The sequence below is a fragment of the Schistocerca serialis genome, chromosome 5, assembly GCF_023864345.2.
Source record: "Schistocerca serialis cubense isolate TAMUIC-IGC-003099 chromosome 5, iqSchSeri2.2, whole genome shotgun sequence".
In the NCBI taxonomy this organism is placed as follows: Eukaryota; Metazoa; Arthropoda; class Insecta; order Orthoptera; family Acrididae; genus Schistocerca; species Schistocerca serialis.
This window is the reverse complement of record NC_064642.1, coordinates 186,477,214-186,488,160: the sequence shown is the minus strand read 5'-3', so window position 1 is coordinate 186,488,160 and position 10,947 is coordinate 186,477,214.

Genomic DNA, 10,947 nt, shown 5'->3' with positions numbered 1-10,947 from the left:
TCCAGGCTTGTAGAGAATGTAGATTTATGTGGTAAACTGAAAGAGGTGAAATTATTAAGAAACCGGAGAGGAGGGAAGGTAAACCAAGGACTAATGATTTAATCCAGGAATTAACAGTAGAAAATCATGATAATGATGACTGGGTGGAAGGTGAAGTGTGTTTGTTATACTTGGGAGAGAAGGGAAGAGATGTTCAAAATGAGTTGTTGTGGGAAAAGTGCTTGAAGAGCAGATGTATTGAAAATGTATAGCCTATTATAGAAACAGAATTGGGTAAAGAAAAAGTATGTACTTTTTTAGACTAAGGGAGTAATGTGTCAGCTTAGCAGAAAGTTTTGTAAGGAAATCAGGAGAAAGACATCGACAATTTTTTCAGTGATGGGATTGAAAATCAGAGTTCCACAGGTTGGCTACACAAGCCAGTGAAACACAATATACTTATAGAATTTATTTGTGGCAATTATAAGTTTAATAGAATTTATTTGTGGCAATTATAAGTTTAACATGACATGCTTCATTGTAAATGGATTGACTAAAGATGTAATTTTAGGCACTGATTTTCTGTGTAAATATAACTTGTCGCTAAATGACGAGGAAAAGTGTTTCAAGTTTGTTTTGAAGGATAAAAGACATAGAGTGATGCTCAAAGATATGCACAACAAGTGGCACATATGGAAGGAATGGACAGCTGGAGTGAAGTAGGACCTACGACTGAACAAATTAGAAATATGGTGGAACTGATAGAAGGTATTGATAGTGAGCAGAAAGACGATGTTTGCAAGTTACAGGGGCATTACATGGATATCTTCTCCAACAAACCTGACAAAGCTGCTGATTTTGAATACATTATCAAATAAAACAGCAAGGGCCCATACAAGTAAAACTACACTATATCACAACTTCTGATAGGGAAGCAGTAAGTGTGAGGTGAATCAGATTCTGGAATGGGATGTCATAGGCCAGTGTAGGAATGTCTATTATAATATGACCGTCATTGTAAAGAAAGAGGATAATTTGATGATGGTAACACTTGGGCATGGAAGTTAAACAAAGTAATAGTCAGAGAACATGATCAGCCAGATAACATGGCCAAATTGCTACCTTTGAGAATGTTAAGTTGATGTCAAGCAGAATTTAGCCTCGGAGTTCTGCAGGTCACAGTGCTGAAAGAAAGCAGGTGATGTGCAGCACTCCTATTTGAAGGATGAAGTTACGGGTTTAAGGTGGCATCATTCAGACTCACCATATATGTAGCAGTATTTTTGATGGATTTAAGCTATGTGTTGGTTGCAGATTTGACCAGCAAACTGGTAGTGTACATCGATGACATACTGATGCTACAAATTCTTGGCACAGCCACTGTGAGCTAATGGTAAGAGTACTGTTATCTTTAAGATGAGGTGGAATGACTTTTAAACAAGGGAAATGGAAGTTTGTGAAGGCTGAGATACAATTCTTGGGGCAAAAATTGACATAAGAAATAATCCTACTAAGTAGTGCAAAATTTGGGCATCTACTGAGTGCAAGAGTCCAGCCTCAAAAAAGCAGCTTAATTCACATCTGGGGCTACACAGATTATATAGGAAGTTCCTTGGGAATGGAAGATTGAACACACCAGACTTATGCACGCTGTTGAAATGGATCTCACTATGGAAGTGGAATGACGAGTGAGAGAGAGAATTTATGAGAATAAAAGATAGTCTGAGCTACGGTAAAGTGTCATATTACTCTGACATGATGTTACAATTTTGTTTGTTAACATGTAACTCAGACTACGGAATCAGATGTGAGGTCTTCCAAGAGAAAATGGTGAATGGCATACTAGAGCATCGAAGTGTGGGCTTTGCCAGTCATATGCTAAACAAGCATGAGAGCGGCTACAGTGTTTCACAGTAGGAGTTGCTTGCTGTAACGTATGGCTTCTGGAATTTTCTCCTTTTATCTGGAGGGTCATTAGGCTTTGAGCTATCTGCAGGACTGCTGATTGTTGAGTGGGAGACTGATGCATTGAGTGATGTTGAAGATGATGATGAGGGAGAAGAGTAGGAGAAATGTCATTTGCTAAATATGAGGGGGGACTGGAAGGAGAAAAGGATGTACAAGCCATATGCAAAGGTATAAGGCACTTGTGTGAAGTGAGATATAAAGTGTATCATGTGTTCAAATGGTAAATAGATGTAAGTGTATATGTGGGTAGGTAATAAGATTTTAGGGGATAATATGAACATTCTGTTTTAGTAAAATTTGTATTAAAGATAGAATTTAGAAAGGGTAGAAATGCACATTTATTGGTGCTCTGTGATCAGATTATGTGTAAATAATTTACGTTGCAGTGTATTATGAGATAAATATGCCATACCTAATAATATAAATAATTACTTTTTAAATATACCCCAGACATTAAGCAGGAATTTTGGGGAGCAGATTAAGATGGCAGCACCAAATTCAGCCATCAGTATGATGGTAGTCCCAACAAACGAAAAGGAAGTTTTAAAAGTGATCAAAAGTCTGAAGTCCAAGACTTCAGCTGGAATAGATGAGGTGCCAATAATGCTAGCAAAGAAAACAGCTACTCAGATAGCGAAACCATTGGTGCACATAGCAAACTTGTCAATGGCTGAGGGCGTGCTTCCACAGAAACTGAAAATTTCTGAAGTCATTCCTCTGTTGGAAAAGGGTGATAAGCTTAAAATAGAAAACTACAGACCTGTCTCTTCTCCCAACTTTCTCTAATGTTTTAGAGATACTAATGAAATATAGAGTCACACATTATCTTAATATCCACAATCTGATAAACAGTATGCAGCATGGATTTCAAGCCAGGAGAAGTAGCGAAACAGCTGTACTGGAATACACAAAAGAAATAATCAGTAAATTGGAAGAGGGAAAAAGTGTAGTCAGGATAAATCTAGATTTGTCAAAAGCCTTTGACACTGTTGACCACAGCATACTTTTGTAAAAGCTTGTAGCTATAGGTATCAGAGGACCAGTAAAAAAGTGGTTTGAGTCATATCTGGAAAAGAGGAGGCAGGTGGTTGAAATTACAGCACCAAATATTAACCAAAAAATTAAACTAAGATCATATCCAAGGGAGGTCACAGTAAGAGTACCCAAAGGAAGTGTATTAGGCCCCTTGCTGTTCCTCATTTACATTCATGATATTCAGGTGTCAGAGAGAAAAGCTAGAATCATGTTATTTGCTGATGATACTAGTTTAATTTTTAGTGATATGAAACAATCATTGCACAGTACTGTGGACCATGTCCTACAAGATATGCAAAAATGGTTTAGTGCAAACAAGCTAACACTGAATGCAAAAAAAAAAAAAAAAAAAAAAAAAAAAAAAAAAAAAAAAAAAAAAACACTAATTATGTGCAATATGGAAAAATAAGTGAACATGATGACCTAAATCCCACCATGGAAGGCAAACAACTTGAAAGAGTACAATGTGCAAAATTCCTTGGTATGCACATTGATGAGAAGATGAACTGAAAGTAACATGTGGTGAGCTTAGCACTAAAAATAAATTCAGCATGTTTTATACTTAGAATAATTTCAAGAGTTTGTAGTAATGACTGTACCTTATTAGTATATTTTGGCTATTTTCAGTCCATTGAATCCTATGGGATAGTATTCTGGGGAAAAACAAATTGTTATCTAAATGAGATTTTCAAATTACAAAAACGTGCTATTCGGATAATGACACCGTACATTGTAAGGAAACATTATGTATATACTTGTAAATATTCTAATGTAACTAAGTAACCGTCTGCAAGGAAATGGATCAACATTACTGGGTACATGATAGCAGCTAGAACTGCAGTTTTTCATTTTCTTGTTATCTTCATTCATTATGTGTTCTCTATTGAAGGTCCTTACTATATTGTCAATCTCCTATAAAAATAAGTTGTCAAATGTAAGTGCTCTGACAGAAAAGTGATCTGATTTATATGTGATTATTCCAGGACTAAATGCCATCTGATATTGATAACATATATTGTGGATGGTGGATAGGAAAACATTTTTAAGCCTTAAATGTTTAAAACACAGTTTTCTTTGCAGCTTTCATGTAATACTAAGAAGTTCATTACTTCATAACTGTGCAATACTTGTTACAGAATTGCTTTCGTTACACATATGGTTACAGATTTTTTTGTCTAACTTAAAATTAGTATTCATTACCAGATCTGTATTACATGGATTTCCTGGAAGAATCTTGAACATTCTGTTGATGTGTAGTACTCTTTGGGGGGTGGGGGGTGGTTACTGAAACTTTATAGACCAGAATGGAAAACAAACTGAACAGATCATTGTCACAACTTATAACGTTTTTGACAACAAGAATGTCTGAAGTTGGATTGCAACCTTCCCACTTCTTTTACACAAGTCGACTTACTTTGTATGCATAGCTGATCTTCTTCTCTGGATAGTGGGCTATGTCAGTCTCTAAAAACTTCTTCTCTGAAGAATGATGCTAGTTAAAGAAACATATAAGACTCTCTCTCTACTCGTGAAATAAGTAGGTACTCGAAGAATACTTTTAGTTCACTCTCAGTATATTTCAACTTCCACAAAGAACAAAATGATCATTTCTCACATAAATATTTGACTCCTTGTAAGTGACCCATGTCATCTCTCATTAGACACAATTAAGATACATTTACAACCAAGTTGGTTTAACAACCCTCTAGCAAGTCTGTGTTAGGAGTTACTTAAATGTCTTCATCAACTCACTGTTCTTTTGTCACTAACAATAGTCACAATTACAAAACAACACAGAATAACCCAGAAGTTCCATAGTTCTTCCTTGCTCTTTCACTATGGCTTCCATGGATCGACTGACAAGTACTTGTCGGTGTCATTTGACCACCATGTCTATAGTCTTCTCACTACAAACTTCAGACCTGCACACACAGACAGGTGACGTACAGTAGATAGGGCTCCTTTTTCCCACTCACATCTAAAATATTGTGTGTTTGAGATGGTGGAAGGCCAAATGGTTCTATAATTTATGCAGAAATACTCAAATCACTACATATCTCCCCATCTCCCCCCCCCCCCCCCCTCCCCTTCAGAATGAGCATGCAATATTTTATACAAAATCATTATGTACATTAATATCACACATAATAACAATTCACATTTTAACAGTATACATTTCTTTTCTTTTAATAACTGTGAATAACCTTTTGCTTACCATTTAGCTAGTCTTCTCATTTTATGTTGATAATAAAGCATGAGCATTTCTCTCAAGGTTTTAGTCAGCTCTTTTATTATATAAGAATTGTGAGGGCTATATTGTCCTTTTCTTTTTTTTTTCTCCTATCTTTCCAATTGTAAACTCTGTTCTCACTTTTTGTACTGCCTTTCCTAAGTATGTACCCATTCATTATCTGTTGTAGTTTGGAGGAACTCTGGGCAACATGAAAGTGTTCCTTTCGACACTCGTAAACTCACATAAAATGTAATAATTCTCGTTGTGCATAGAATTCATACTTTCCAGAATAATTCTTGTAAAATGTGTGACTTCTGTCACGATACTGCCCCCTTCTGCTAGAATCAGTACCTATACCTTGCCTGTGGGTTGACTATATGAGTGCACTTCCTCTTTCCATTCTTTTAGGTACATCCCTTCCTATTTTTTAGGCCACAGGTTGTCCTACCTCCATGTAAGTACACCTGCCCTATGTACTTAGCAAATGCTGGGTACACCCCCCTTATCCCTTCTGAGAAGGCCTCATGGTTCATTACCCCAGTATATGTTCCTATGTATACTATAATTAAGTATTTTCTGGTAAAGCTACAAATCTTCTTAATACTCCATTTAATCCCTAGACTCCGCCTCTACTTCTCAACTTCTGTACTCTTAGTAGATACTATGTCTACCCATAATTCAAGTCCTACTATCCTACAATTCATCAGAGTATTTATCAAACTGACATTCCTTAATCATTATCACAATTAATCCCTCTCTGACTTAAGTTCTCTTTCATTACTCATGCCTCCTCCTTATGTATACACGAAGTGAAATCATCACAGTTTTTATGCAATGTACACATATTCTTTGCATTACAACACCTGGCAGTTCTCACATTGCAACTGGTTTTTAGTCAGTAATCTCATTGTTTGTGTATTCGTGCATCTTTCTGTGTATGCAGATGTGTGTTCATGTTGTCTGATTCTTCGGCCTTCTTATCGAAAGATAAGATCTAGGTTTTAGAAACCATGGAAATTAGGAAGGACTTCTGCAATAGAAGTATGTGAATATGGAAAGGGGGAAAATAGATAGGTTCTCAAATGAGAAGTAAGAAAGGAAATAAATAGAAATGGTTGCTAAGATTGAAGAAGAGAAAGAAGATAGCCCCAAAGACAGGAAACCCTTCCCACTCTCCTTCCCCAGGATCCCTGCCTGCCAGGTACTTGGGTGAGATGCTAGAGGAGGTTTGGTGTTGAATTGTCTCCTACAAAATGGACATTCCCACCTTCACCCATGAGGTCACTGAGGGAAATCTTAGTAACCCTATGGAAACGGCAAATGATGAAGAATCAAGTACACTTGTTTGCAAGGGTTGTTTGAAAGGTGTGGTGTGTGTTTTGTGTTAGTCATGATTTATGTGTTCTCATTAAGCATGGTTTTATCCATACCCACCCCTTTCAAAACTGATACAAACCCTCCCATCTACATCACATCTCATAAAATTATAAAATATTCTGTACACTACAGTATAACGGTTGTTCAGTTTGTCACATTATATTATGTTTTTCACAAACATAATATTCTTATTCTGTTTATTTTGTCTAAATTGGTATTTATTTTCTTGTCATATCCAGTTATCCAAGTAAAGATTACAGGATAGTTTAAGATTTTAGAAATAGATGACAGAACAGTTTAAGATTTTCAAGGAATTAAGTGCAGGAAAACTATTTCGGAAGAAACACTGAAAACAACTAGGGATCCGACGGTCATCACTTTGCCCGTTAGCTCAGAATGTTAACATCCCTTGGGGCTAGATGACTCCGCCCAGATCCCATGGATCTGATATTAACTTCACTTGAGCAAGTACAGACCACTTCACTAGGTAACACAACATTAGGTGATGATACGTTTTTTTCTACTTTGTTTTGGATAAGCTTGAATTCTTAACACGTCATCTTTAACCTTTTGGGTATCTGAAAGTTCAGAAGAAACAGTAGGTGATATGCTCCCAGAGGTTACTCTCGCAGCAACTTTTCATTTTTCATTTCCTCTACCTGTTCCTCCAAACTACTTGCATTTATGATGTCTGAGTTCGCTATTTTCTCTTTGAAGTTTCTTTCTACATTATCTACTCGTGTATTAATGCCTGTAATTTACGATTGGATTATTGGCATTAACTTATCTTGCTTTTCAACACTCTCTTTTAAAGTATGCAATCCCTGCAGCATCAAACTTAACATTATATACATTTTCAAGTAATCCCATCTTTTCATTGATTCTACCATATTATATTTTTCCTCAATATCAAATTTTAACTTTTTTGTCAAATCCTTAAAATTATCATTCTGTTTTTGGTTGAATTCAGTAAACATTTGATTTACATGAATGTTCAAAGAATTAGTTAGTTCAGTCTTTAAATCTGATTTCAAATTTTCAACTTTACTGTTTAGGGTGTCAAATTCAGTCATTAAAGCAACCATGCCTTCACATAGATTACTAAATTCTCTACTCTGTGTGTCAATCTTGGCATTTAATAAACCTAGATTTGTTACTTGACTATTCAAAGTTTCACTCTGGTTATTTAGAACTTCACTCTGAGCATTTAAACTAGAATGTATCAAACCTATTTCTTTCTTTAGAGATTCATTTTGAGCATTTGACTGCTGACACTAGCCATTTAATTTATAATTTAATTGAATATTTACTGAGTCTAATTTAAGACTTTGATCTTCTAATAGAGAATTCATTAAGCCTAATTGTATACTCTGAGCTTTAGTTAGATTTACTAACTCAGACCAGTCAGGCCCTTCTTCGGTAATTTTCATAGCCACGGCTAGTCCTGAGGTTTCAGCCAACTTGCTGAATGTTATTCATGATTTTACAAGTTTTAGACCTTGAGAGCATTTAAAAATTATCTTTAAGTATAATAACTACAATAATAAAGTTCACTCAATAGTTTGCATCACTTCTTGCTAAGGTATTAAAGTTTTGTTTTGTGCTCATCCGGCATAGACTTCTTGCAGTGTAGATGAGCATATGTGATGGCAGGTCAGCACCAGTGAACAGCAGCTGGTGCTGGCGGCGTCAGATGTAGACTGATTTTCACGTCTGTGTCCCCACGATGCATGTGAGAGCTGTATACTCCCCACACCAGATCTTCTTAGTCATCTCATTCTAGGCCTATCTCTTCTTAGTCTAATATGTTGAAATCTTCTCTCTGGTTTTTCACAATGTGACTTTCTCACGTCTTCTCCCTTATTTACATTTACAAATTTTCTCCATCAGATAGTTCGGCAGAATCCAATTCTGTGCAATGGTTCTCTTGTCTCAGTATGCTCGGTTGCTATGGCAACACTTGATAGGTTTTTCTCTCATTTTCGTCTCAAAATTCCTTTTTTCCTTCGGTACTTTCACACTGGTCGCCATGTTCTAACATTTTTGATGACAAGAATGTGTGAAGTTGGATTGCAACCTTCCCATTTCATTAACATGAGTCAACTTACCTGGTATGCACAGCCGACCTTCCTCTCTGGATAGCCGGCTATAACAATCTCTAAAAACTTGTTCTCCAAAGAATGATGCTAGTTAATGGAACATATAAGATTTTCTCTCTACTCGTGTAATAAGTAGGTACTCGAAGAATACTTTTAGTTCACTCTCAGTATATTTCAATATCCACAAAGAACAAAATTATTGTTTCTCACATAAATATATGACTTCTTGTAAGTGACCCATGTCAACTCACATTAGACGCAATGAAGATACATTTACAACAGAGTTGGTTTAACAACCCCAGAAATCATAAACATGTCTTGCCTCTAGCAAATCTGTATTAAGAGTTACTTAAGAGTCTTCCTCAGCTCAGTGTTCTTTTGTAACTAACAATAGTCACAATTACAAAACAGCACAGAGTAACCCAGAAGTTCCATAGTTCTTCCTTGCTATTTCACTATGGCTTCTATGAATAAACTGACAAGTATTTCTCGGTGCCGTTCAACTGCTGTGTTTACGGTCTCCTCACGACAAGCTTCAGACCTGCACACACAAGACAGGTGACACACAATAGATAGGGTTCCTTTTTCCCACTCACATCTAAAATATTGTGTGTTCGAGATGGTGGAAGGCCGAGTGGGTCTAGAGTTTATGTAGAAATTCTTGAATCACTACAAACTCTAAGTTCATCGAGGACTAACCACAACCCAGATTAGAATACTATTGTAAGAATGTAATGGATCTCTTTTGTATATTACCTTTGCGCATTAATATATCATTTGCAACCACTCCAAATTAGGCAGAAAACAAGATAAACATAATGTCAGGAATGTAAACAAAGTAATAATGTCCACCTAGTGGCTAATGTAATATGTAAATGATTATGGAATACTAACATATCAAACTCATCAATTGATAGAAATATCTGAAATTAATTATCTGTAATGATTAACATATAATGAAAATGTTTTACCAAGTTGCTCGCTTTCATTTGGTAACCAATATACATAAATCAGTGTTCAGAGCAATATAAAACTTCTGTTATCTATCTTTGTAAAGGATGCATGTATCAAAGTTTACTGATATTTGAAGTAATTATTTGAGTATAACAAAATCCAACATGTGTAAAAAAATCATCGAAAGATAATTTTTCTGTAAAATACAAAATTACTGTAAATGTTAAGTGTAAGTCATGTTGAAATATATGACTAAACATCATACTTAATTTTGCTATTAATAGTATTGGAAATGCCAAAGTCGTTGCTTATTGACAGTTCTGATATAAATTCAGATGACAGCCTTAGGTTCAGTTATTTTTTGTTATGTTCTCATCTTCCAGCAAATCCCAAGTATTGCATCTTATATGACTTAGTTTTGGTTGCAGATTCTGTGATTAGTTATGAATTTTATCTTATTTTTGTTTATTTTGTGAGTTGCCTCAAAATTAACTTATTATTCTAGGAATAATTTGTGAATTAAGGCTGGTATTTGTTTTTGACAGAACAAAAAATTCTAATTTTGTTTTACAAGAGTTCATAATTCCATACATAATCCATTTGTCGAATATTTAGAGCTTTCAGAAGTTATTTTTTGATTTTGGATTGCTGTTTCAAAACTATGCTTATAGATGGTCAAGGAATTATGTGGGCATTCGTTGGTGTTGCAACTGTTATGCTTTTCGCCTCATGAGGGTTTTTCAGTAAATGTTCAAAATACCTCTTTTATAGATATATTCTCTTTTTAGAGGGTTTTTCAGTAGATGTTCAAAATACTTCTTTTTAATATTCTCTTTGTAGATGAGATATTACTTTCACAACTAGTCAGTTACTGTGATAGATGGTCACTGTAGCCATTACCAGGGTTAAGAGATGTTTCTATGTTCACACAGATGTGACTCAGAAAAGTTGTATTAGTTTTTGCTTATGTGTAAGGAACTTAATTTATAGCTTTACTGATTTTGAAGAACTCATTTCTTTGTGAGCTGTACATAACGATTTTGTTATTAAAATCACCATAAGGAAAAACTATTGTGTCAATATTTTTAAGTTTTCCTATAGTAGAGTATAGATATTTAATAATAAAAGTCTTATTACAGTCACTGGATCTGTAAGTGATTAAGATAACACTTTTTCTGTTGTTATTTTAACAGCTAATGCTTCAAAACTTCCTTCACTGCCTAACTGTCATACATAATCTAATATCTTACATTGTGCCTTCTTTAACACAAATTAAACATCTAGTGTTCTTAAGCACTGAAA